The sequence below is a fragment of the Peromyscus californicus genome, unplaced genomic scaffold (assembly GCF_007827085.1).
Source record: "Peromyscus californicus insignis strain IS unplaced genomic scaffold, ASM782708v3 Scaffold_8__1_contigs__length_139910024, whole genome shotgun sequence".
Taxonomy (NCBI): Eukaryota; Metazoa; Chordata; class Mammalia; order Rodentia; family Cricetidae; genus Peromyscus; species Peromyscus californicus.
Window position 1 is genome coordinate 109,184,203 of NW_026294606.1, and position 24,881 is coordinate 109,209,083.

The 24,881-nt window shown below is 38.0% G+C and overlaps 1 long non-coding RNA gene across 1 annotated transcript in view; it reads right to left on the minus strand.

Annotated features, from left to right (window-relative positions):
- Positions 1 to 10,634, minus strand: part of LOC128103962 (uncharacterized) — a 114,114-nt gene extending 103,480 nt beyond the window's left edge. Inside the window, exon 1 of the long non-coding RNA XR_008215810.1 lies at positions 10,484 to 10,634. This is a non-coding gene — a long non-coding RNA (uncharacterized LOC128103962). The remainder of the gene's footprint in view (positions 1 to 10,483) is intronic.
- Between the last annotated feature and the right edge of the window lie 14,247 nt (positions 10,635 to 24,881).

Below are 24,881 nucleotides of genomic sequence, written 5' to 3' on the forward strand. Positions count from 1 at the left end.
CTTGGGAACACCATCTGCTGCAAGGTCACATTTGTTCCATTGACACATCTGTATTGCTCAGTGTAGGTATTTGACAGTAGTTTTCAAAATGCCTATAAAAATAATGGATTTCATTATGGCATTTTCATACATATTTTGTTTGAATTAACCTACCTTTTTCATTGCACTATTTTATCTCTAAGTTTATTCATTTGGGTCTTTTATACCTTTTAGCTAGTTTGTCTAGGGACTTGTCGATTTTGTTTGTCTTTACAAATATCCAAGTCTATGACTGATTATTTCATTAATATCTGCTCTGATCTTTTAAAATTCTTGTTGTCTGTTACTTTGTAGTTGGCTTGTAACTGCTTCCTTTTTTTGATCCTAAAGCACATCATTAGATTATCTGTGATATCTCAGATTTTTTAATGTAAACACAAACAGCTATGAACATTCTTTTTGGATTTAGTTAAGCTATATTCCAGAATTTGGGGTAAATTGTAATATTATTTTCATCTGAGATAAGGAATTTATACTTTCTCCTCTAATTCTTGAGAGACACATAGTTCATTCAGAAGAATTTGTATAGTCTCCAAGATTTTGTGAAGTTTATGTTTGTTTTTTTCTTTTCTACCTGATAATTATAAATATTAATCTTTTAAAATATGAATAGGTACAAGAATCTATTTAAAGTGTTTTGTATTTTTAAGGTTTGTTTGTGAAGAACAATATGATCAAATTTAGAGAAGACTGTCTGGCTTCCTGAGTTGAACGTGTATACTAATATTTGTAATAGCTAAGCATTGAACTTCCTATATTGAATTAAAATTTTGAAATCCTGTCTAAACTTGGGAAATATAGTTTATGGGTTTTTTTAAGAGCTAAGGGTTTTCATGATTAAGTACTGGAATGAACAGGGAATAAGAAAAAAGGAAAGAGAAGAAATAAAATGTGAGAAGCAACATATATTGCTTAAAGTATAAGAAATAGATGCTAAACTATCATGGAGCTGTTGCTAGAGTTTTCCTGCCTGGCCCACAGTCAGGACAAATCTCTCTCACCTGCCAGTCCCAAGCCGCTCAAACCCGATCAAGTAAACAGAGACACTTATATTGGTTACAAACTGTATGGCCGTGGCAGGCTTCTTGTTAACTGTTCTTACAGCTTAAATTAATCCATTTCTATTAATCTATACCTTGCCACGTGGCTTGTGGCTTACCGGTACTTTACATCTTCCTTGTCCTGATGGCGGCTGGCAGTGTCTCTCCCTCAGCCTTCCACTTCCCAGCTCTATTCTCCTCCTTGTCCCGCCTATACTTCCTGCCTGGCCACGGGCCAATCAGTGATTTATTTATTGACCAATCAGCAACACATTTGACATAAAGACCATCCCACAGTACTTCCCCTTTTCTTTTCTTAAAAAGGGAGGTTTTAACCTTTACACATCTCCAAAGTCAGCTTGGTATATTTGGGAATTTGGGCGTAGCTTCTCTTACTACTTCCTGCTGGAGGGGGGCGCTGTATCTTATGGGGACACAAAGAATATTTTAGGATTATGGAGTAGTCCATGAGGGTGTATCGTCTGAGCCAGTTGCCTTGAAACGGTTCTGGATGTTGGATCATCTGGGCCATGGTGTCATCAGAGACCTTTCAGGTGGTCTTGGCTGGTCAAACCTGATGTGTCTTAATCTGGAACAAATCCATAGTCTCTGGCTTTCTGTGGAAACAAAAGCAGAATCTCCTTTCCAAAGCAACATATCCTTATATCCAATTTTTGAAGTCAAGGTACCTTTAAAATATACATTTTGGCATAACTCAACAGCTTTTGTAATCAAATGTTTTTCTTTAGTTACGAATATCAAAGAGAACATAATCCAGATTCTCTGTGTGGTAGCCATCTTTACGTGGCTTATTTTTTTATATTAGCTTGAGCCTATTGCTTTAAACTGTAGCCTTCTAAGCCTGAAACAGCGCTGGCACTGTGGCTGCTGGCTCCGCCCACTTCAGCTTCCCAACATGGCGGCGATATGCTTACCGTCAGCTCTGGGAGCCATCATGGGTCTATGCTTTTATCCAAGCAGCATGTAGCTCAGAAACCTCTTTTTTTTTTTTTTTTTTTTTTTTTGTTTTGTACTAGCAAAGGCTAAATCCACCATGCAGCTTAATGTGTCACTTGTAGAGGCCTCATTCCCGCCATACCGTAGGTCGAGCGCACACGCTAGGAACCCGTCAGTAGCTCAAACCGGCAGCTGCCACTCATTTGAGAGAAACAATTAGGAACTGTTTTTAGCTCCGTTTTAGAATCTTTTTTTTTAGGTTTTAGGTGGAAACTCTTGCCCCACGTTGGATGCCATTTGTTGCTAGAGTTTTCCTGCCTGGCCCACAGTCAGGACAAATCTCTCTCACCTGCCAGTCCCAAGCCGCTCAAACCCGATCAAGTAAACAGAGACACTTATATTGGTTACAAACTGTATGGCCGTGGCAGGCTTCTTGTTAACTGTTCTTACAGCTTAAATTAATCCATTTCTATTAATCTATACCTTGCCACGTGGCTTGTGGCTTACCGGTACTTTACATCTTCCTTGTCCTGATGGCGGCTGGCAGTGTCTCTCCCTCAGCCTTCCACTTCCCAGCTCTATTCTCCTCCTTGTCCCGCCTATACTTCCTGCCTGGCCACGGGCCAATCAGTGATTTATTTATTGACCAATCAACAACACATTTGACATAAAGACCATCCCACAGTACTTCGTACCAGAAGTGGGGTTTTCATGATTAAGTACTGGAATGAACAGGGAATAAGAAAAAAGGAAAGAGAAGAAATAAAATGTGAGAAGCAACATATATTGCTTAAAGTATAAGAAATAGATGCTAAACTATCATGGAGACATTTGAAAGTAGGAAAGGGTGGTCATAAAGTCCTATCCCTACTAGATGAAGCTGAGACAAAACTACTAACAACTGAAGCATGGAATAGTAAATTAAAATGGAAAATAAAGTAATCAATAATGTGAATCACAAGGTACTATGCCCTTAATATTTCTTGTTGGTTCATAAGAGTGTACTTTCTCCTTCAAATCTAATTGCCTGTTCTAGCAAACTCTGCAGGTGAGGCCAGAGCTGTAGTCTCAGTAATTCCAACACATTCCACTAACATGACTATGCATCTTTATGTCTTTCTAGAACACTAGGATTAGATGAATGACAATAAATGCAGAAGTTGTGGTGGTTCTATTGGCAGCAGTTGGTCAAGTAGTTACTCTTTACTTGATAGGCAGCTTAGACAAACTATCTTCGCTACTCAGATTCACCATTACATCACACTCTGCACACCACACAGTGCAATATATTTCTATATTTACAGCTACCCCTATTTATATCTAAGCTGCATCTATCTCTACCAATCATCATCTTTTTTTCTATCTATCTCTATCTATCATCTATCGGTCTGTCTGTCTTTCTGTCTGTATTCACCCTCACATCACTGCATATCATACAATGTAATATCTTTCTATATCAGCACTTACATCTATTTATATCTAACCTGCATCTATCTCTATCAATCTTCATCTATTTTCTATCTCTATCATATATCTGTCTGTCTATCTATGTATCTCTCTATCTATCTACTTTACAGAATGAGTTAAAGAGGGCTCGGCAGGGTTCAACACATTTCAAAGAAGTCTGAAAGGAAGAAGCCAAGTAATTGACAGAGATGCATAAAGAGTCTCTGCAGAAGCCATGTAAACAAACATGGGAAGTTTAATGAAATACAGTAGAGCTGTCTGTAGGGTGGGAGTTGAACTAAGCCTCAAAGTGGGGTGGAGCTGCAGAAGTTGCAGGACCATAAGAGCTGCAGAGGTAAAGGCCCGGACCTGGGCTAGATAAACAATTGGGGAAATGATGGAATTTTTTTCTCCTAGACAAACCAATGGGCGGATATACAGATGGCAATTCAACTATCATATCAACATCAAGTTAAAGGCTTTGGATCAGTCAACTTTCTGTTTCTTAGTCCTTAGGCACACACAGCAGAAGGCAAGATCACTGCTTGGTGAAGCCATTGCCATTACAACATTAAGAATCCTCATCTTTATGGAGTTCAGGTGAGGGAACTGTCTCCTTTCCTCAGTCCGGTAATTGCTTGTGCTTCATTTTCGTATGATTTGAATGTGCCTGTGTGCTCTTGTAGGCTCAGTTTACTTTTACTAACTTACAGGTAATACCTTGTTTAGTTTTACCAGTAGGTACTTCATTACTCTGTCCTTGAAGGTGATGCCAGATAGGGTATTTTTCACATGTCCATGAAGTTTTAGTCATCCTGTTTCTACATTTGCAGTCAAAACAGAGTCAAATGATTCTTCTAAAATGCATTCTCTTCGGCCAAGGGAAATACTTAGAAAGCACTGTTTTGTGTAATATAGAGTTACTTAAGGGAGGTCATAACCTGATGCATGGTGTGTTGTGAGACTGATACTGTAAAGAAGTGTGCTATCATCTCACTGATTGTCTTCTCAGACACTCCCTTTGGTGAGAGCCCAGAAAGTTTAGAGTTCTTTTCTTATTTATGTACTGACCCTCATCCACGTAGTGTCGGGGATGGTGAATTCTCAAGATACATACTCCAAGACAGTGGTGTAGACATATGGGACAGCACAGTCCATGCTATTCTCACGGCTTCCATGTACATGACATATCTAGTTCCTTGTATCTCTATCTCTATAAACAGGCCAGTCTCTCTCCAGCTCACTATTCTCAGAATACTCACGTACAGAAGAGTGAGAATCTCCTTGAAAAACACTGCCAACGCTGTCACAGCCTGAATCACATGGTACAGCAGGGCTCTTACCTGACGTTTTTTGAAGTTCATACTTCCTGTTACATTAGGTGTTGTGCAGTCTGTGCTTTAAGATACATATATGGTTGTATCTACCATTATAGTATGATACTGAATAATCTCACTGTCCTAAAACTTTCTATTGTCTACTTCTTCATCCTTTCCACCTTTCCTACCCACAGTAGCCAGTTATCTTTTTGAAGCATTGATAACTGTACCTTTTCTGAAAATGTCATAATTAGATTCAGATAATTTTTGCAGATTGGCTTCTTTACTCTCTATACTATGCCTTTATGTTTTCTACACGTCTTCTTGTGTTTTGATAGATTATTTTTGAATAATATTTTACTCTAAATAAATGTCATACTTTATCCATTCACTCATTAAAGACATTTTGATTGGTTCCAAAATTTGGCAATTGCAAGTGAAGTAATTGTAGAACGTTATGTCTGGATGTCAGCTTTCAGTTCCTTTGGGCAAATGTCAAGTAATGAGATTGTTGAGTTTCATAGTAATTGTATGCTTATTTTTGCAGTTGTCCACTTGCTTTCCAAATTGACAGTGGCAATTTTCTTCTTCATGGGCAAGGGATGTGAAGCCTGATTATATCATGCTCTTGCCAGGAATTTGTGTTTTCAGTTTAGATTATTCCATTATGAAAACCCCTTTTGGCCTCTCTAAGAAATAATTTTAAGCACTGCACAGAATACAACATGGGTAAGTCCACATCACCAGGATATCTATCCACCAGTAGAAAGGCCTCAGGAAGCAGGCTACCTTGTATAAATTGGGATATCTGTTCTGTTGATCACACTCAAACTCTGTAGTCTAGTTCTAATAGGGGACGTATTGACTTTTCCTATAATTCTCAAGAAAAATCAATGCAGACATCACCACTGTAGGACTCAGGATGTTATGTTTGTATACTGATTTCACTGTATGTATATGTAACAACAATGGTTAAAAAAGAGGAGGCCATGGATTTGGGGTGAGGGTGTTGACATGGGAGGATAGGAGGGAGGGGAGAGAGAGAGAGAGAGAGAGAGAGAGAGAGAGAGAGAGAGAGAGAGAGAGAGAGAGAGAGAGAGAAGAATGATGTATTCATGTTTTATTTAAATAAAATCTTTCAAAACATATTTATTAAAGAAAATATTTCATATTATTTGTTATATAACTCCTTGGCATGTTGTTATTCCTTAATATGCACATCATTCATTCATAATTTCAGTTGTCATTCTATGCTGACTCCTCATTAATGAGCTAGGTATTGGGCCAGTAGATGAATCCTCTAAACCTTCACCTGTTGACCAGACATTGCAAACTCTCTCACATTTCTCTTGCTTAAAGGTAATTCAGAGACTTGGCAGCTGAAAGATGATAATCATTTCTTTCTGATGCTCCTTTTCTGCTCTTCTGGACATTAGACCTGTAACAGCCTGAGATGAATCAAATCTCTCAAGAGAAGCAAAAGATTATTCCCAAACTCTGTCACAAGTATAGAATACTAGTGAAAATTAAGACAAATATCTAGAACTGGTTTCTGAGGCATTTTCTGCAATAAGATTGCTCCATTTAGTTTCAGAAACTTATTTGAAATAAATTTTGTATGCACAGCACAGCAGGACTTGTGCCTCTTCCAAACTTTTCTCATCTTCTCACAGCATTAATTCTAATATCATGCCCTCACAAATGGTATGGAACACAAATCCTATGTTATGGTTTAGATGTTGAATAGGAACCCAAGCGTTTGTGTTGAGATTGGACCGCAGAATGTCTATAGAAGGAACTAATGTCATCTTTGAGGGAAGCAATTTATTTTTTAATTTTTTAAATTTATTTTTTGGTTCTTTGAGACAGGGTTTCTTTGTGTAACTTTGCGCCTTTCCTGGAACTCGCTTTGTAGACCAGGCTGGCCTCACAGAGATCCGCCTGCCTCTGCCTCCCGAGTGCTGGGATTAAAGGTGTGCGCCACCACTGCCTGGCTTGAGGGAAGCATTTTAGTGAGTACCTTTTGAATCACTGATGTTGATGCTGGCCAGTTAGTTTGAGTTATCATAAGAGACTGTTGCTATAAGATCCTAAGCCTGAAATCTATGTGGATAATTTGCATCTTGGTTTAAAATATGATGTGCCTAGCCATATATTTACTGACCTATAGTGGCTTTGTTAAAGCCTGCAATATGCTGTTTGAATGTTCAGCCTTTGAAATTGTCACCTAAATAAACTTCTCTTTATATTGCTTGGTGCCTCAGACATTTCATTATAAAAGACCAACTAGTATACTCCATCTCTGCTTAGTAATATGGGGAACACAGACTGTTCCACATGTAACTAAGTCTTTGTAAATGACCCTGAACAACTCTCTCCATGCAGAAAGTTTCTTATAGTGTACATAGCTTTGTCCAAATCAGAAAAGAAAATTCCAAGACTAATCAAAACATAATAGATGCTTCAAAAGTAGACAAGTTTCTACCATCCTAGAGACTCATGTAGAGATGGGAGGAGCACACAGAGGACCATTGACAACAATGTCTTTGTATTTAAAAACACGAATTAGAAAAAAAAATTGAACTTCTTTACTACTCCATCTAGGTTTTCAATTCTATAGGGGTTCCGGTGAAAATTATGCAGGTCAAGATGACCTGCAACTAACTTCCAGTCCTGGTTTCCCTTCTCTTACTGTGGTCTATCTGAGTCACTTTTGCTGCATGGTAGGACCTTAAGATCCCATAGAAAACACTGTGAAAATTGCCAGATACAGAATTTTCTTTGCCCTTTTCCAATCTAATCATTCTCTGGACTTTAACAAAATGAGAAGAGAATCATGAGGAAGATTTGAAACCAAACCAAAAAAAAATTACTAATGTATATATGTGATTCCTTAAGCATTAGAATTGTCCTTAATTACCAATTCATATATTCAGCATATGAATTATGATATAATCACATGTTTAAATATGCAATCAGTTATCAACTTGATTATAATAACTTCTCTATAATAAAAGAGGTCTGCCTTCATTGCAATGTTGAGTAAATGTTAAATTAATCATGGACCCTTGCCAAATCTGCTTTTACAGAAAAAAAAGCAAATAAATCAAAAGCTTTCTAAGAGTGACTCACACTGTCTCTCTTCCAACAGTAGTTTTGTAATTACTTCTTTGATTACCCAAGTGATACTATCAAAATGGATCTTAACCTTTCCATTAGCCCTTTGTGTGCAAATATATTGGGAAAAAATGGCCCATGATTTAATACTCCATGCAAAGGGGCAACCCTAAACACTGCCCCATTTCTGTACCAGAGGAATGGAAATACAAGATAACAAAAGAGAAATCTTGGCAGAAAAATTGCTTTGCTTTGAATCCTAATGATAAGTAATGTTGAAGAAGTTAAGTTTTTTTTTACATAGAGGTTTGTTACTTTCTTGTCTATGAGCAGAAACAAAATGAATACAAATTCTCTGCAATATATAACTAACAGGGAGTAAAATAGGAAGCTGGGCACTGTACATAGGAAACCCATTCAATTCCTATTGTTTCAGAGGCTTCACATTCCTCAAAATTTCTCAAAGTTCTTTAGCATCTCGGGAGAAGAGTAGTGGGATTTGGAGAATAGAAGGAATATTTATGGAACTGGGCTTATAGTGTCTTTTAAAATGAGGAAAAAATTTTCTTAAGAAGCTAAGTGATTTCCATAGTCCTATAACAAGAAAGTAGCAGAATCACAAAGTGTTATGTTATAGAACTTGTTTAACCCATGAGTTATCTTGCTATTTTAGGTAATATCTGGCTTAATGAATTATTTGGAATTAAAGACATTGTTACTATGCCTTTGTTTTAAAATCTTTCTTCAGTTCTGCTGCCGCTAGAGACTTTCTGATTCCACACAATTAGATTTATTTGAAAGTATACTTGCAGGAGAAAAGAATCATCTGGTTTCCATGGAATGAGGCCCTTCACTCTTAGGATGATATTATAGAAATAAGGAATTTTAATACTACAGTTTGATGATTGATCTGGGTATTACGGGACAGTGGATGAGATATAAACTGTTTGCTATGTGTCTTATGAGGAGCGGTGTAGAAGATGTTGAAGGCCTGACAAGAAATCTCTTTCTATATGACAGAGAAATGGATTCACAGAAGGGGAAGAAGGGCACAAAGAGAACTCTAGGTCCCTAAAACAATGTTTCTAACATCTATACAGTTGCCTACTTCATGACAAACTAAAGAAAGAGGTATGGGAAAATTAGAGCCATTCTATGTTAATTCTTCCATGATTTTCCCTTCTTTTATGTAAAATGCTGTTCTAGTCTCCCACGGATAGTAGTTGATAATGTACTGGCAGTCTCTGTGCGGTCTTGCATTAGCCTCCAATGTGGCTAGGAAAGGTGGCCGTGGAAGTTTAGCTAGTTTTTGCTCAACACAGGGCTGTAGGATCAGCTATTCTCTTTTTTTCTGTGAATCCCTTGTCCCATAATAAACTTTATTTTATTTTCATCCAATCTCATCGTTGTCTTTTCCAAAAAAATACCTTATTCATTTAGTGTTCTTAAATAACCTTTCCCTACTAGATAAATTTTCTTCATGATAACCTGACCTGTGGTAGTTTAGAAGACAAAGAAGAGGTTAACATGAGGTGTTGGTACTGGGCCATTCCATATCTCATGGGGTCCACTCAACTTCTGGAACAAGGTAACTCTGCAGTTTTGAAAATCTTTCTCATGATTAATTAGGAGACTATTCCATGATATGATACAATAAAATAGCCAATGTGATTCTATGTGAGGTGTGATAAATACCAAGAGAACAGAACTGAGTGGTTGTCACTGAGTGGTATTATGCCCCTGTATTAATTACTTTTCCCATTTCTTTACATAAACACTCAAAACATAAAACTTTACAAAACATAAGCATTGTCTCATTTTGGATCATGGTTTGATATTGGAGAGGACATGTCCAGTACAGTACCAAATCCATGATTCCAGACACTTGGGGTGAACTGGTTCACAACTCAGTATTGAGTACAAAGATGAGAGGAGCTAGAAATGGGGCCATGTTTTAACTCTCAAGGCCTATCCCAGGTGACCTACATCTGGGAGCTATGCCCTACATTTCAAAGACTCTACATCCTCTGAAAACATAACTAACAGCTGGGGACCAAGTGATCAATCATAAAACTTTGTGGCACATTCCAGACTCAAACCATAGCATCCTGTGTTATAAGCTCACAGCATGTAAAACAAACAAACAAACAAACAACAAGTTAAAACAATGGAAAGCTGACTTGTAAGAGGCAGAGGCTCTCCACTCCCTTCTCCTTCCCCCTCTGTCTCTAATAGCTTATGAAGAATCCCTCGTGCCATACATGGGAAAGCAGATAAACGTGAAGAGCAGGTTCTGTGTTGAAGATTCAAGGTGGCTGCACATCAAAGAGGGTGAATGCGCAACAAAATCAGCCCCCTCAATACATATTTTGGATAGCTTGGGACCTGACATATGGGATTGGGATAACTGAGAGCCATGCTTCAAGAAATTCATCAGTTCAGGCTCCTCTAGCTTTTAAGCCTATGCAAGAACCTCTTCCCTGACCTTTCCTAAGGACCCATGCTGTAACTGTAGAAAGATAATACAGATTTCTTATTCCCTAGGATAAGAAAAGCAGGTCCTACCTTCATTCAAAATTGATGGATGTCTCCACCAATACACTTTTATTCAGAGCCATTATTAGCACAACTGCAACTGCAGGTGTGTGGAGACTCCTATGCAAGTGATGAGACCGTAGCCCAAGAAGTTCCAAAACCTAAATGCTGAATACCAGAAAGGATCTGTGGAGAATCAATACGACTTGACTGTCAGAATATCAGATCAAACTGAAGACTTAGGGGAATAAGACTGGATAAAAGAGGCATAAATCTGGGAAGGGCAGCATTCAGAAATCAGAAACGTCTAAGAACCTTAGCAGATGTTACAGACTTGTTACCATGGCTTCTATATCGTTGAAAAAAGTGATACCCACATAGGAAAGTTTGAAATGTCTGTATTTTATAGCAGATGGTAGAAGAGGGATTTGAAATGCTATGAAATAAGTTATAAAAAGTGGTTGCTTGTGTATTTTATTTTCTACCCACAGGATATCCCCAGATCTTTGTAGATACTAAGAAAGAAGATGGAATAACTAAACTTAAATAATGACAAAAGAAATGCTTATTAAAGTAATTTATTTCTTAGGTACACACCATTGACCTAGGCTGTTAGGAATTGACTTGAGTGGCAGAAATATAAACTAATGGTGAGTCTCCCTGAAGTCTAGGACTAATGGAAATAGAGATAGAAACAAAAGCTGACTTATTTATTCCAATAATAGTAGAAGGGACATAGTGATATGACCACTTGATGACTCTTAATGACAAAACACAGATGGTCCCTTGGCAAAAGCTCATAATCCCTTGCTTGAATTCCAGAACAAATTATTTTACTTGCCACACACCAATTGAATAAATGTCTAGATTCCAAGAATGTAAGATCATGTAACAAGATGACAAATATGTGCTGTAAAAATTCCTGTACAAAACTTTACAAGTATATGTTCTAGTGACCTGGGCTGATTGATCTGCTTAGATATTTCAGTACAAATGGAAAAGGCTCCAGCTAGACCTTAATGCTGAGAAACACACACACACCACACACACACACACACACACACACACACACACACACACACACACACACACATTGGTACTCTTTTTGAGAGTGAAATCATTTGAAATAAAATAATAGGTAGAACCTTGACCAAAATTTCACTTACATTAGGCATTGAATCCCTGATATTTGGCCCCACCCAGTGGCCATTTCCACTGTCCTCTGATGTATAATGGGATTCCCTCTGAGAAGATCCAATATGACATGTTATGGTTTAGATATGTGAAAAACAAAACAAAACAGGCTTTAGTAGTGGAGAATGCCAAGTGTAAGACTCAAGGATGTGAAATCAAAACACTTTTCTTTTTTTGTTAATCAGGTGAGAAGATGTAGGCTATGGAGATGAATACCAGTCTCAGAGAACCTTGATTGACCACTGTGGCTTCTGTACAAACTGAATGGCTCTTGAAGCACAACCATGAACAATGAAACCATGAGCAACCCCAACTACTGTTCAGGGCACAGAATTTACAAGAAGAGCAGATCAGTAAGGTATTGTGGTATTTGACCATTGACTTAGTTAATAAACCCTTTTACTATATATAATAGTAACATGTTATGGAAGGAAAACCAGTCATAAGGAATGGACTGAAAATTGCCACAATATACATTTTTGTTTTAAACATAAATTAAACATCTCCATTTTTGTAGCGTTATTGTCTGAAGATATATGAATATTTCAGAAAATGTCACTTTAACCTATTATATTGATCATTTAGTATTTGGACAGCAAAAGCAACAGAAGACTGACAGACAGAAATAAACTCTGATAATGTTGTGGGGAAAACTAATGTGATCCATACTATATGAGTCATCAGATGACCTCTGACCCCATTCTGTAAGTGAGCTCTAATGTGTTCTTCACCTGCTCTGTTTATTAACATCCCCAATGGCCCACTGGGAGATTATGTTTGCCTCATCCTTAAAAAGCAGCACTCTTCAATGTGTAGAAGTCCTAGTCTCCAAATGAAGTCACCAGCAAATGGTAAATTAGAAATCAAGACTGTGGCTAGTTCATGTGGGAAAAATTGCATCCATGCCCTACCAGGAAAGCAACATGTACCCAGAATGGATACTTGTATCACTAAAGGTTTATCCTGGCAACCAACGGTATGGTGCTTCTCTTCTAATGAAAAGGAGATTTATCACTGTTCTGAGGATACTTCATAGACACACAGGCACTTGCACACACACACACACGCACACACATACACTCCATGTGTCTATGTATTTAGTTTCTTTTGTTCAACACTTTTATGGTGAAGATTTCAGATTAAAAGCAAGGTATCAAAAAGAGATCAAAGTAGATGTAGCAAGACAATAAATCAAACAAGAACCCACAGAAAGAATTTCAAATGATTGACAATTTCTGAAGCACAGTATAAAGAGAAAGCTATGAGATGGGGTCATATTTGGAGGCAAGCAAGAAAGAATTGAATTTCATGAGATCTTAAATATTTTGCTAAAATTCATCCTTTCACAAGAAAGAGAAGCTAATTACAGAGTGATGATTTAGATAGCTATTGCATTAAGCCAGGTCACAAACTGTGGGTACCTGATGAAATATAGGAACAGTGAGAACAATCGAGTGAGACTGAGAAATCTAAAAAGGTAAATACACAACATAGCATGGAACAGAAGTGTATATTAGGATCAGGCATGGGCTGTATCTTACAGGATGTTTATTGCAGTGATGAATACAAGAAGAATTGATGGAGCAACTGTTCATTGGATGTTCACTAGGTTAATTTTAAGCGGCTATTCATATATTGGTGAATATAGTAAATGGGTAGAGTAGCCATATTACTTTGATATTATAGGCCTACCACTCTCAAAAGATATTTGTATTTGATATTCTTTGGGCCCATACTTGGTGTAGAGATAATTGTACAGAAAGGTGTTACCTCATGTTTAGATAACTTTGACTTTCTCTCTCTCTCTCTCTCTCTCTCTCTCTCTCTCTCTCTCTCTCTCTCTCTCTCTTTCTCTTTCTCTCTCCATACATGCATGTGCGTGCGCGCACACACACACACACACACACACACACACACACACACACACACACACACTTGCACACAGTGCATTTTTTCTATGACCAGTACCATATTTTATAGCCTTATCATGAATTTCATAACATTTATTGAAATAGAAATATATAGCAAGGGAAAAATTCAAAGTGCATGCATTTCATTTATAAGGAGGCCCAGAAGTCTTCTTATAGTTCAGGCAAATTTTCTGTGCATTTGAGCTTAATGAACTCTTTCAAATGCTGGCACCTGGACAGCTGTTCTCTCAATTAAAGGTCTCACACATGCTTTTTCAAGTGAACTGAACTTTCTAGACGTCATTACGCAGAGCTGTTCATTTCGTTAGAGGACTGTGGTGCTTGGGAATCATCTTATATAAAATCACAATCTCCAATCCCTGCTGAGTTGTGTTTGTTTCCATTTCTGGCCCTACCTATAATCATGTGTGTGCTATTTGAAATGAGTGTACCTCAAGTCCTCTATTTCCAAGGTCACATATGCCTCGTTTTGTGGTTATTGCCTCTTTCTAATCCTCAAGTTAATAATGCACACTACTCATTCTTTTATTGATGCTTGTAACATCTCAGCTTTATTCATAATGTCTCCTTTTTATCTTTTCCATAACTTAATTGAAGTATATTCTATAATACACATGCCCATTTTAATCTATGCTGCTATGAGTTTTGACAAATACTCATACTTCTGTAAGGCAAAGCATTGAGTGGTTTCCAGTATACCAAGGAAAGAGCGATTATAATCATATGTGCAAAGTTTTTTTGTAAACATGCTTTATTTTCCCTTGTTAAGCACACAGGAGTAATAATATAGGGTCATCCTTTTATTTAAAGAAAAGTAAAATACATAATCAAAGATCCATGAAATGACATTTGTAAGTTATTTAATTTTTCTGTCTAGGGTTTTCTTACCTTCAACAACAACAACAATCAAAACACTACCTCATTGATTCTGGTGAGCACCTCATAGAATATGAAAACTAAAAGAAAAGCATTTTTCACAATCTCTGACATAAAGCAAATGCTCAACAGATAAATATTCAAAGCAAGCTGAGTTACAGAATGGCTTACAATATGGGCTATCTGTGAAGAACTGCTGCAGAAAATAGGGGTTGGCCTCAGCATGAAACAATGCCAAGAAGGCTTATTTTTTTAATGTGTTTGTTAAATTCTAGTACAGTAACACTTAAGAAATGAGCAATGCATGTTTGTATCTGAAGAAAAGTTGAAATCTCCAAGGCATGACCCTCCCCCAAAACAAATCTCATATTTGATACCTAATAAAAGATCTCACATTACAGAGCACTTTCTCAATTACTGTAGCTGGAACAAAGCTCTGCACAATACCATGAAAATACCTCAATCAATGCTAGTTTGGATTGCTTAGAGAGGTCACTGGCAGAATCGGTTAAAATTTTTAAAAAAGCAAAGGAATTTAACACAGCCTGGTAATTATTCCAGAGCCTCTGACCTAACAATTGCAAGTTTACATGCTGTTGTAAACAAGACTTGTAAAGAAGACTTTAAAAAAGAAATAGAGTTAAGTGTTACATTATAATGGTCACAAATCTCTACTTGACTGATAAATGGAGGAGTGTGCTCCTCAGAGGAAGTGAGATCATCAAAGAAGGAGTCCCAACTTGTCACTTAGATAACTTTACAAAAGAGAAATGATAAGAGAGAGGTATTAAAAGACAAGCATTGATCATGAGGGAAGACAAGAATTTGAGGTTACGAAACCCTTAGTGAATTAAGTAAAAACGATACTTGATAAAAAAAATATCACATTAGGGAAACTCAAAATTATCTTATATTTGGGCCTACAAGGTATTTGATAGATCTATTAGACCTATCCAGGTGTATGGTATGTTAAATCTTGTCTACACACCTGTGCATTAAAGAAACAAGGTTGTTTTTAAAGGGACAGGACCCGTCTTTTTGGGGTCTGTGGAAGTGAGTAGCACCAGACATTGTGTTTTCTAGTCTAAAGAAAATATCCATTTTATTAGCAACATGATGAAGAGGGAAATTACCCATGAACAATGCTGGTGTTGTACAGCCTGGGGCAGAAGTAGTGGATAAAGTTAGGATCAAATCACCAGTGGCATCATTACATCAAAGCTGCAGAAATCACTTCAGCACTTTGATAATAGACTTAAAGTGTAAAACACTGGAAACAGCAAATGTGTCTCCCATTTCTCTCTCTCTCTCTCTCTCTCTCTCTCTCTCTCTCTCTCTCTCTCTCTCTCTCTCTCGTGTGTGTGTGTGTGTATGTGTGATGCTTATAAACAGATACAAAGATCTATATAGATCTGTGTATTTACTTCATATTCATTTATAGGTATATAAATGATAAAAATAATAAAATGTATAGGTAAATTTTATATATATATATATATTTTACTATAGACTTCAAGATTACATAAATGGAAAGAACTTGATATTTGAATAATTTAAGGTCCTTTGTCTCATATACTGGAATCATTAAGTGTAAATTGGCTTGTCAAGAATTGGGAGTTTTTCATGTTTTAAAATACTCCAATGTGACAAGTATCTCCTATTCAAAAGTGTGTATTAAAATAACTTCCAAACACACATATGGATACATTGAAATATTATGGTTGAATATTCATCTTGGGGCATGGATATCCCAATTTTGACAAAATGTGCCAGATTGATGCAGCAGGTGACTGAAATATGATATCTTCACTCTTAGATCACTAAGATATTTTTCCTAAAATCTTTAATATTGTTCTCCTTGAAAAGAACTTCAATCTCAGAAAGGTAACTTGTTCAAGGTCATACAGCTATAATGAAAACTCCTCATTGTTCACAATAAAATTTAAAAAGACATGGAAAGAGGAGTGGGGGGCAGGAGAGAAAGGGAGAGAACAGAGTAACAGAGAAAGGGAAAGAGAGAGTAAAAGGGAGAGAGATGGACACATAGAAACATATAGTGACAGAGAGAGAGAGAGAGAGAGAGAGAGAGAGAGAGAGAGAGAGAGAGAGAGAGAGAGAGAGAGAGAGACGTTTTCAACCCATGTATCTCAGAGCTAGGACAATGCTGAACCCCTAAAAGTATTCAATATTATCCATTAGGAGTATGTTTTCAATACTTCAGGAGATGATACTGTCTCCAAAAATGTGTATATTTCCTCCCAAAATCTATTTCTCTATAGTATTTGTAGATATTTTTACTTTTTTGAACTGGAAACACATATACACATAACAATTTGAATTTTAAAATCTGCATTTGGAAGCAGTAAGTGAACTCATTGAGTTTAAGATAAAGTGCATGATGTTGGTAGAAAAGGAGGACAGAGTAAGGGGAAAGTTTGCGGTCAGGGACTGAGGGGCAGATTTGATCAAAATACATTTCATATGTGTATGACATTCTAAAGCAATGAAAAATGAAATACACTACAATTTTAGCCAGCAAAATCAATATGTTTTTCCTAATCCTAATCTGTAGAGAAAGGTTGATAGCACAGCTATCCTTGAGGAGGGCATGTGGGAGGGAGTGGAGAGCAGTGGAGGAAGGGGAAATTCTCGTTGGGATACATTGTATGAGAGAAGATTCTATTTTCCATTTAAAAAAAGGAGAAAAGAAATAATCAGTAGTATAAAAATTTAATGAAACAGGGTTTCAGATAAATGCAAAGTAATGATGTCTAAAACTTCTGCTGTATAAACACAAACCTGATAAAAGATCAGAAAATTTTGGGGGATCAGCTGTCACTGGACTTCTGTAGGACTACAGTAGAAGTATCTTTACTCACCTCCCATACCCACCCAGAGTTCCACCATTTTATTTTTGAAGTTGCAGCTGGAGTTGTCTTCTAAGATCGTCACATTACCAAGCCATGAGCATGAATAGGGGTGGGGCTCCCCAGGTCCTACCATTAGCTCAGCAGATTAAAGACTGCTGGGCCTGGAGAGATGGGAGTGTGTTCTCTCCTAGGCTGTCCTAGCTCTGGTGGATAGTCCTATGTACATGCCCATAAAGGCAGAGCAAAATGGCCTAGTGGTTATTTAAAAAGACAGAGAGAGCCGGGTGGTGGTGGTGCACACCTTTAATCCCAGCACTCAAGAGGCAGAGGTAGGTTGATCTCTGTGTGTTCGAGGCCAGCTTGGTCTACAGAGTAAGTTCCAGGACAGTCAAAACTACACAGAGAAACCCTGTCTTGGGACAAGAAAGCAAGAGAGGGAAAGGGAGAGGGAGAGGGAGAGGGGGAGGGGGAGGGGGAGGGGGAGAGAGAGGGAGAGTGAGAGAGAGAGAGAGAGAGAGAGAGAGAGAGAGAGAGAGAGAGAGAGAGAGAGAGAGAGAGAGAGAGAGAGAACATGAATTTGGAAGAGGATAAAGAGGTGAGTGTGATGATTCTGGTAGGATTGAGGCTTAGGGTAGGAGTGGGTGTAAGTAATATGAAAGTACCTCATACGAAATTCTCAAAAATTAATAAAATATCATATTAAATGTGCAAATAAATTGATTTTTAATTTTCCATCTGGAGCCTTCTGTGGCAATGCACAGTTAGGGTAAAATACTCTTCTTAGACTGTGAGCTTCTTCGGGCTGTGCATTCCCTCTACTCCAACAGACTGCTGAGCTGTTGCTTTACAGGATCTCACTATCAACACACCTTTGGGTCCTGGACCCTTGGTTATCTTTCTGTACTTTGGCATGTTGCATTCTTTACCTTGCTGACAAGCTTTCTCATTACAAACTGGGGCTGCTCTGTTAGCATGATTTCCTGACCTCCTAAAGTCTAACTACCTCTCTAGTTCACATATGTACGAGTACCTGTTTCTGTGCTGAAGAGTACTTACTGACACAGTGTTTGTAAAGCCATCAAAAGAGTATGACACTAGTCTTTTCTATTAAACTTCCAGTTTCCTGAGTGCATAAACTTGCTACGCTCCTGCTCACAGCTATGATTTTGACATAGTTTATCTCCTTAATGTTTCATGTTCTTGAAGAAGGCTGGTTCTTGGTTTCATGGTGCAGAGGTGTTGGAACAGGGACATTTAAGGCACGTCGCATAGTGGCAAGTAGTCTACATGCTTACCAGCACGTATGGGCTAATGCCTGTCTCCAGTAGTGTTTTGGGTCTGGTAGGAATAGATTAGTTTCCAGCAGAGCCTTGATTTCTTACTTCCTTTTTGTTATTTTTAAATATTTCCACCACTTGGTGATACAGCTGGGGGCCTTGATCAGTACACTGATGCTGAGCTATTTGGACTTTCCCAGCAAAATAAAATTCATGTCTTTCCCTCTTTCAAATAAGTTATGTAGCTCAAGTATTATAGCAAGACAACTCAAACATGATACTCACTCGCATTTCCACCTCAGTGCTTTTTATATAGCAGATGAACAATGAATGTTTATTGAGTTAATCACTTAGCACTGACTTGTTCTTGTTTCCATGACAGTGTGAATTGATGCCACCAGACACTGATGTGCACATCCTAGACTCTGCTCCCTGGGCGATTTTAAACATAAATAATGTCTGTATGCTACATTGGACTCAAACAAGGGCATCTCAGTGAAGAGCCAGCATTGAGAGGAAATGTTCTGTGGCTGAGATGTGTGCAATAGGATATGATCCCAGTGCTTCAAAACACCATTTAACATGACAATATCTTAGAATTTGGAAGAAAGAATGAAGCCAGTATTAAAACTAGAAAAGCAGTGTCAAAGTCATGTCTTTGAGCCAATACTACAAATATAAATAATAACAATAATAACAAAACCCATCATTATTATTGGCAGTATAAAAAGCAATAGGGTCTTGTTCAGAGTCCAAGGACTAAGAAGGTTAGAAATAGGTAAGGAGTTAGAGCTCAGGGTAGGCTGGACTCCAAAGGTCATTCCAGCAATGTGAGTCAATTGTGGAACAAGAAGTCTACTACTGAGTGACAAAAGTGAAATATTGCTAGGCATTAGTGCATGACATGGAATTCCTGAGATCTTATTTAAATACAGCATCTGTCTCTGCCTCTACCCTATGGCCCTGGACAAATCTAATTAATCATCAGTTTCTTTCTATGGAAAGCAGGGATAGGATTAAGCATGTTTGTGGTCATTAGGTGACATACATAATAAAAAAAATGCAAGATATCTGAGATGATGGGCACTCAAGATTATTATTTTTTTACTTTTTAGGACAGCAATGGGTATTGAATTTAAGACCTCATGTATGTGAGGCATGTACTTCCAATGAGCTGCAAGCTCAGCCTTCCAAAAATTATCATTAAAAAATAACATTGACATTCAGAAAATATCATTTAAAATAGACTTAATTTAAAATAGATTCAACTTAAAAGATACCTATTTTAAAATAAACTTTAAAGGAGGAATATGCCATAGATGGAAGAAAGGTTAGAAATCATTAAGGAAACCAGTATGTCATCTTGAATAAATTATCTTCATTTTTTTCCTTCTCTTTTGGGAAAAAAATTCTGTTGTCTGTTTATGCTGAATTATTGGATTTCACAGAAACACCAGTTAAGCAAATAACTGGCCCATCCCTCCATTTTACAGAGTGGAATGTAGGGACTTTAGCACTACAGGGTGATCTTGCAAAATAAAAGTCCACAATCAAAACAGTTTTCAAGGAAAATGCTAAAGACCAAGAAATCATAAAGGGAAACTCTTGGTGTTTTCTGCTTAATTTACTTGATCATAGGACCTTTCCTATGACATTATAATTAGCATGCCAGCAAGTGAACTTGGCTAATTGCTTATCCCTCATAGTATTTTCCACTTTATAGATGAGGGAATTGGTCCACAGAGGGGGCAGTTATACATTTGAAAAATGCATTGCCTTTGTCTCTAATTTTTAAGGTTCGGCATGTATATGACACTGGAGCAATAGAGACATGTTCCTACCCAATCTGTCTCTAGAGCATCTACATACAATTGTCAAGACTTCAATATATGCTGGACTATAGATATGAGAGTGCTTTCTTAAAGTTATTTTCCTATCTCCTTTATAAAATACATGAGACAGATGAACGCCCCTAGGGGTTTCAAATTCAGAATACATGTTTTATCCAAAGCTGTGCCATTCCTCATTTTGGGGGATGGAAACTATTTTTTCTGTCCATGAATCTGAATGGAAAGTAGCTGCTCTGACCAATGTAGCAATGGCAATGCTATTTTACTTTGTTTTATTTTAAACAACAGAAACCTATTTCTTAAAGTTCTAGCATCTGAGAAATCAAAGATCAATTCCAATATTTCAGTACTCCTGCGGGTGAGGGTATCCTATTCCTGGCTATGACCTAGCAGCACAAGGAAGAAAGAGTACAGCATCTTTTACCTTTTCTTTCAAGGGAACTGATATCATCTTGACAGTTCTTAAGTAAGGCTTTATACAATGTATCAAGATGCTTACCTATGGACTATGCCACCATACTGTAAGAAAGCCCAGATCACGCTAGGAACCAGTTTGCTGATATCCATAATGAGAGGGTTCTTTACAGTCTCAGGCCTTGACTAATTTTAATTCCCAGATGTGTAATGACCTAAAGCTGAGTGTAGTCCCTATTCTTCAAAGTTCTGGATTTTGCAGAACAATTACATGTAGAGCTAGATGATTATGGTCAGTTTTCAGGTAAGAAATTCTATTCATTTTTCTTCTCTTGGTCAGTGTCGGCATAAAAACAATATCCAACACAAACAGAAGGAGACCCTGTCTTTCAGGGTATTTGTAGTATATTGCCCAGCCTGCAGGGCTACAATGGGAACTCGACCACCCTAAGGAGGGAATGTAGGGACAGGAGATACAAAGGAAATACACCAAGTCTAGATTCTGATCAAGGTGCAACTTTATTTTTCTCTAGGAGGGTTTATATAGTTCCTGCAGGGTGGGGGGAGCAAGAAGCTGTCATCTGCATAAGGTGGGGCAAGCTAACAGGATGTTTGTATAGGATGTTTACAGGGTGAAAGGGTCAAGGACTCTGACTCAATGTCCTGTTGCTAGGCAACCTGACTGTAAGATGATCTAGTTTCCTGTCTTATGGGGGGGGGGGGTCTGTAATTAGAGATTCTATTCTTATCCCTGACAGTATATGTGTGAAAAGTTCCTATTATGTTAGCAATATCATTTGTGTCAAGTTCAAAGGAAACTGGAGACAAATGGTTAACAATGGTGCCTATTAAAATACCAAAGTGCATGATGACCTCCAGGCTCTCTTAGGATCACAAATACCTGCTATAGAGTCCATGCTGGCATCCTGACTCTTCTCACCCTGCCCCTTACCCTAAATTCCTCCAGCTCATGGACTTCCCTTTCCCCAACTTCTTATTCCTATATAACCCTGGAATTTCAGCCATGCATTCTCTTGGCCCTCATTTCTCTATCTCTAATGCCTCTTCCTTGTTTTTTTCTCCTTTTCCTCTCTAACTCACCCCATCTCTCTCTCCTCTCATGGCTTAATTTAAGCTACTGTCCGTATTCAGTGTATTACTTTCTCTCCCTGCTCTGGACTCTTCCAAATGTCTCTGGCTGTACTCTCCCTTGTATCTCGAGTAAAAACCTTCCCCTCAATCTTACCTTGGATCAGTCATGTCCTTACTTCATACAATATGTACGGTCTGATATTGCACACTGTCTGTTACTTACTTTACAGGTTAAGTTTGAGTATTCTATTTTCTTCATATCTCTGTAGTTGCCCCTGACTCACATGATAGTTTACAGTCATAGAATCCAGCCAATGTGGAAGCATAGAGGTTCCATTTATGAACCAGCAGAATACACTTGCTAGAAAAGAAAGGTATGCTAATTTATAGCTATATTTCATGTCTAAACAACTCTTTCTAAAAGCAGTTTGGATTTAACAATGGACTCTCAAGACACAAGTTCACATTTACCCCAGTGCTACATTTCATATTATTACCATTAATCTCTCTTTGTAATGTGGAAAATAAAAAAAAAAAAAAAAACTAACAGATTTTATCTTGCCAGTGGGTTTCCTATTCAAAGATTGAACCAATCCATTCATTTAACCATCATTGATAAAATAAATGCATGATTGGTATAGAATGTGAGTTATCTTTGACCTGAGAGCCTCATGTCATGAAAGGCAGTGTTCAGTGTCACTTGATCATGACAGATTCACTGTAAGACAAGATAGACTGTTTCACTGCAAAACCAACCAGGTATCCAAAGAAGTAATTGCCTGTTGTATGTCCTATGACATTTTACAACAGAAAATAGAGAAATAACAAGTCAGACACCCTAGATTTAAACTTCAGCATATGATATTATTTAAGTAATTGAGGTTCATACTCTCAATACAGAAAAAAAGGCATAATGATTTTCCCATAAAGTTGATATAAGATCAAAGTGAAATTATCTGTGTAGTGGTCATAATTTTGTTCTTGGTGAATGTTATGCACCCAATGCATAATCAGGATGAAAATACATATCTTGCATGTGCAACTTCATACCAGGTACTCTGCATTTTTCAATTACACATTTCTCCCATTCTTTTTGTCCTTTTCTGGCTCCATTTCTACACTTTATCTGCAATTCTAAAAGCTCCTCCTGGCTGAAGATATTCTTCTTGATGTCAGCTTCAATTTTCCACTTGCCACCTCTGTGCAACATCCCACAGGAGACAAATATTCTGGACCACTGACCTACAAATGAGAGTGGTTCATCAGATGACAACTGCTTGAGACTGGATGTATCTGTGCTAGTGTATAGTGAGATTGGATGCTATGAAAACTGTGTAAAGAGACTAAAAAGCTCTTGGCATCACATTTACAAATGTAATATCTAGAATCATCAAGACGGAAGAAAGATCCACCTTTTTTCAAATGTCATCTTTGTTGGTTTAGAGGCTTATGTCCTTTGGTATGTTATGTGACTTTCCTATACTTGGCTATCTCTTGATGGATGATGGTGCTCTGTATGCTGTGAATGTGTTGCTCTGATTTGTTGATAAATAAAATGCTGATTGGCCATTAGCCAAGCAGGAAGTATAGGTGGGATAAGCAGACAAGGAGAATTCTGGGAAGAGGAAAACTGAGTCAGGAGATGCCAGCCCCCCCATCCAGGGAGCAGCATATAATGGCACACAGATAAAGCCACGGAACACACAGCAACATATAGATGAACAGAAATGGGCTGAGTTTAAGTATAAGAGCTAGTCAGTAGTTAGTCTCACCTAATGGCTGAGCAGTTTAAATTAATACAAGCATCTGTGTGTTTACTTGGGTCTGAGTGTCTGCAGACCAGGTGGGACACAGAAAAACCTTCTGCTACAATCTCTCTATATGAAATGATTGTACAAATCACATATCAACATGAAGATGCCACAAAGGTTGATCTAATGCCTGCAAAGTGCTTAACACAGTACCTCATAGACTCCAAATATTTTTATAATTCATGTGTATTTGATACCCTGCCATACCACCTCGGGTGTTTAACCAGTTCCACAGAAGGGTATTTGGTGCCAACAACAGATATCTATTCTGCTGTGGATTCAGCTGTGGCCATCTGGCAGGCAGTGTTTGGGAGTGCAGGCAAGTGAGGTTGCCTTGGTTTGGGGATCCACAGCATCTGCTTGTGGGAGAGAAGCTCTCCATGGCCCCTGGCATGTGCTCTGCTCATAAATTCTCCCAGAAATGGGGACACAGCTGAGACTCACCATTTGTGGAAACGGGCAGAATCTCTTGCTCTCTGCTTTATCTCTTTGGAGCTGAAGCACAGCACCACTTGGATTGACATACAGCTGCTGGTTTCTAATGTTTTTCCCAGCAGAGGCCCTGCAGGCATCACTGCCATAGGTCCTGGAGGAGAAAGAAACCTACTGCTAAAAGATAGCCAGAGAGAAGGAAACAGTTATTTAAAGAGATTTATGTAATGCGATTTGCTCCTTTTAAAACATTCAATGGCTCCTGTGGTAGGCAGAATGGCTTCCTAGAGGCCTCTGTGCTTCTATCTCTGGATCTGTGACTCTGTTACATTAAAAAGCATCTATGCTCTTGCTGATACAATGAAAGCTGCAGACGTTAAAACAATGTTAGGAGCTGGATGACCCAGCTGGCCATGGCCCACTTACTTAGGTCTTTCAAAGAGGAAGACTTCTTTAATCTGGAGTTCAGTGAGTTGTGGCAGAAGAAGCCACAGAGACTGAAAGCCTGAATAGCTTCAGCACTGTGTCTGGAATTGGTCATTTAGAGACCATTAGAAAGACTTTGGATTGGATGTAAGCAAGCCCCAGCCAAGTGAGTACACTGAAGGAAACAGATACTTTGGTATCACAACCATGGGGAACTGGATTCAGACAATATCTTGAGTGAACTTGGAAATGAGG